This window comes from Arachis ipaensis, chromosome B09, assembly GCF_000816755.2.
Source record: "Arachis ipaensis cultivar K30076 chromosome B09, Araip1.1, whole genome shotgun sequence".
In the NCBI taxonomy this organism is placed as follows: Eukaryota; Viridiplantae; Streptophyta; class Magnoliopsida; order Fabales; family Fabaceae; genus Arachis; species Arachis ipaensis.
The window spans coordinates 133301109-133305618 of NC_029793.2; the positions used below are offsets into that span (position 1 = coordinate 133301109).

The window sequence follows — 4510 nt, forward strand, 5'->3', positions numbered from 1 at the left end:
CTCATCTACCAGCCTAAAATTTTTCAGTCATTAGTGGACCTATTAAAATAGGAAGGACGTTGTTATAACGCCAATCTATACAAATAGAATGCAAAAAAGGGGGTAAAGTATATTTTTTGTCCTTAAAGTTTAGCAAAAGTTTCAAAAATACCCTTAAGTTTTATTTTGTTTCAATTTTGTCCTAAAAATTTTCGATTTGCATCGAATATACTCCGATAGCTAAATTTTCAAAAAATTTAAAGCCAATCCAACAAAAATGTATGAAAATTATGCTTGATTTGCTTGTGTTGAAGGTTATTTTTATGAAATTGTTATTGAATTGGTCCTAAATTTTTTGAAAAATTAGCGGACAGGGGTATAGTTGATGCAAATAAAAAACTTTTAGGACAAAATTGAAAAAATAAAATTTAAGGGTATTTTTAAAACTTTTGTTGTTAGAATTTAAGGGGTGTGCATGGCCCGGCCCGACCCGAAGACCCGGCCCGGTCCCGAACACTTTAGGGGCTAATTTGTTGTGATTTCATCGGGTCTAGGGTCGGGTATGGGTCTCAAAAGTAGACCCGGTCATTATTTCGGGTCGGGTCCGGGCCATAGCTCGGGTCACCCGAAATCGGCCCGGTGGCCCGGTCATCACACAATTAATATTTTGTGTTATTAATGATGGATGATGGCTATTATTATGTAAAATTTAAGTATTGTAAACCTTAATATTTTGTGTTATTACTCATTATATATAAGACTATAAGTTAATGTTTTATGTTTAAAATGCATAAGACTTTAGACTAATGCAGTAATGCATAATCTTGTGTTATTTGTATTGATTTAAATATTTGGTGTTATTAGGCAATATTAGTATTGATTATGGTTATACTTTAATTTTAGAGAAGAGTTAGTTCTTATTATATTTTTCTAAGTGAATTTTACCATGTCAAATAATGGTTGGAGTCTTGGAAATTTGGATATTTTTACATGCTAACTTACAATAAGGTATCAAGGTAATATAATGTTAACGGCCCGGTTTTCACCCGGTTTTTATCCGGTATAATCGTGGCCCGAAAGTGTATAGGTTTCATCGGGTCTAGCGTCGGGTTCGGGTCTAACAAATAGGCCCGGTATATATTTCGGGTCGGGTCTGGGTCACATCAAACCCGGTTTCACCCGACCCATGCACACCCCTACCCTACAAGAGTAAGTCATCATGTTGTCGAGCGGATCATATCTTCAAGAAAGTTCACTATACACTCACCATATCACATATCTTCACTACTAATTTAAAATAAAACTACAAATACTGTTATGCATTGCCCCACTAAGGATAAGAATGCATAACCCTTTGCAACCCTAAATTCTTCTACCTAAAACCCTACTACTAGAATTATTACGAGTACTTCCTCTTGTTATCCAAAATTTTGTTAATTTAAACAATTATTTTATATTATTTTATTTTTTTATTTTACATATTCAAATATATTTTCTTACTTATTAAATTATTAAAAACTCATACTTACATAATAAATTCAAAATAACAAAAACAGACAATGCATGCTTTAAATCAAAAATAGAAATAATACATAAATAATATACCAAAATATATTTTTAAATATTTTAGAACTTAGAGTTTAAGGTTTATGATTTCTGGTTTAGATTTTATAGTTTAGGCCTAATGTTTTTTTCAGGTTTAGGTTCTATGATTTTCGATTTTGGCGTAATCATCATATAATGCTTCACAATACACAATTTAGGGTTTATGTTTTTATTTTACATCCTCTTGCTTTCTTTATCCATTTTACCATTTCATTAGCCATCTAATCCACCATACATTGTGCAGAGGAATTGAAAAAAAAAACTGCTATTGTTGGACAAGCTGTCACATATATCGAACCTGCAGGTCTGTCCTACTCCAAACATGTTTGCCAATCACTATACATACGTAATATCCATTAGTATAGATGTTTAATACCATCCACACATAGAACTTTCTTTTAAATTTTTTTCTTAACTTTTTTGCATACTCACACCTTGCAATTTACTCCATTATGATTCTTTTCTCCTATTTCTTTGTTTTTTTTTCACCATTTCTTCATCATCATTCAAAACTTATGAATGGAATTAATATAATAAACGAAAAACAAGTGAAAAAAATTAGGAAAATATATAACATCTGAAAGTAATTAATGAAATATAAACAAAATTCATATACACATTAAAAAGTTATGAACTAAATATAGGAACAAGAAATGAAAGAGTGAGAAAATTAAAAAATGTGAGTTTATTTTTGTGTATGTTAGTATGGAGAGATTTGGAAGGATATTAAAAGAGATTATTATAGAGATTCTAGTTTAAAAATGTTATATATATGTTAAAAATATTTTAAAGCTTGTAAATGAAAGGAATATATATATATATATAGAATAAATTACTATTTGTACCCATGAAAGATGCAGATACTGACAAATGTACCTATATAAGAATAAAATGGCAATTGTAACCATAGAAGAAGGCTTATTTATGCCAAAAGTATCCTAAAAGACCAATTGCATAACCAACGTCCGGGTACTTTTGGCACACGAATGCCATCTTCCGTGATTACAATTGTCATTTTATTCTTATATGAGTACATTTGTCAACGTCTGTATCTTTTATGGGTACAAATAGTAATTTATTCTATATATATATCAAACATCAAATAGTATTTTCTATATATAGTTAGTGTTGGATTTAATTTGAGTTTCAATTACTATATTATTCCCAACTTTATGTGAAATTACCAAATTACCCCTAACCTAATTTTGAAAATGAAACCCTAATCCTGAAACCTAACCCATGACCCGGTTCCCTTCAGCCACACCCCCAACCTCTCCTTGCTCTCAACAGCGGCAAAACACGCAGAGTTTCCTTTGTGTTTGCTGAGGAAGAAAGGAAGAAACGAATGGGGAGAAAGGGGGAAAGAGGTCCGGAAGAAATAAGGCAGGGGAAGCCTTGTCACCATCTATCCACTGCCCTGGAGCTAGCCGCCGAGCCCGTCATCGTGCCGATCGTCTTCATCGCCGGCCAGCCATGCCTTTGTCACCGCGTCCATGCCGCGTCGCCGCCATCCTTGCGATCACGAAGAGAGAGGCTGGCGGGAGGAACTGGCACGCACGGGAGGGGAAGAAACCGCCTCTGCGCCGCCGTCGTTCACAAGCTCAGCCACCTCGCCATTGTCGCCACCAAGGGTTCTGTCGCAGTCAACCCGCCGCGGTTGGTGCTGCTGCCGTCCCTGATGGGTTCCACCGTGGAGAAGGGAACGACGCAGGGGAGAGGAGGCCGCGCCACTGCTGCCGCTACAGGAACCTGTCCCTGCTGAGCCGCCGCTGCCACTGCCAGGGTTTGCCGCCACCGTGCTGTTGAGAGAACGGCTGTCCAGTCACACCGAGCAGGAAAGACGGAGAGATCAGAGGCTGAGTTGGGGTTCAGCCACCATGCCCAGCAGTGCTCGCGTCGCCGGCGCCGCAGTCAGAAAGGGGTTTCGGCCGCAGCAGGTGTCACTGCCGGAGAAGGGGGCTGCGTCTCTGTGATTCTGACCGTCGGGAGTGGTTCTGTGACCTCTGGGAGCACCGCCGAAGCTCTGAACTCAGCTTTTGCCACTTGAGACCCTGCTGCCACCGTGTTCCACTGCCGGTAAGATTTTTGAATTTGGTTTCTGTTCTGTTGGAATTCCGGAAAGGTTGTTAACGCCGCGTGGTTGTTACAGTTACCGTCACCGGTGTTTTTGCTCGCGATTGTCACTTGGGGTTACTGACGGAGCCACTGCCGGGTTGATAAGGAGCTGCGCCTGCTTCATTTTGTTATTTCAGTGAGTATTTCGACTTTCGAAAGCCCTGCGTTAGTGCTCTGTTCCGTGTAATAAAGTAATTGCGATGTTAATGGTTTTAGGAGTTAGAATCCGGTTTGCTTATGCCGCTTGTAGCTGTTTCTGCTCTTGAGAGAACAAGCCGAGCCGGGTTCTGAATGCCGGTGATTTTGAGCAGAGCGAAAAGAGCTCAGTTGACACGCTTGGGTTAAGTTTTGCTTGCTGAGGTAGGGGCGCTTTCCAAAAACTATAGTTTATTATTGGAATTATTACATATGGGTACTGATGTGAGATATTGTGTACTCGGTGATTGTATCTGCCTTATGTATCAATTATTTCAAAGTGAAATGAATTGAGAAAATGATTTATGGCTTAAATGCCGATTTCATGAATTTGATGATTTTAAATGTGGAAGTGTTGTTTTATTACGAGCCGGAATGGCTATGTATGATTATGAATATTGACTGGTTCTGGATTGAACCGTGAGCCGGAATGGCTGTGTGTGATTATCAATATTGGCTGGTTCTGGACTTAACCGTAAGCCGGATGGCTGAGATGGATGATGATCCATGGATGAGAATGAATGCATGTATATGCTGAATTATTGATAATTGTGATTTTTGCACTTCCACTATTGGAGATGAGGGTTTCCCTGGGTAGTAGCAATGGCTAGCCACC

The 4510-nt window shown here is 38.4% G+C and overlaps 1 long non-coding RNA gene across 1 annotated transcript; it reads left to right on the forward strand.

Moving 5' to 3' along the window:
* Positions 3558–3994, forward strand: LOC110267226. The gene is made up of 3 exons (XR_002354592.1): positions 3558–3660; positions 3734–3835; positions 3916–3994. It is a non-coding gene; the product is annotated as an uncharacterized LOC110267226 (long non-coding RNA).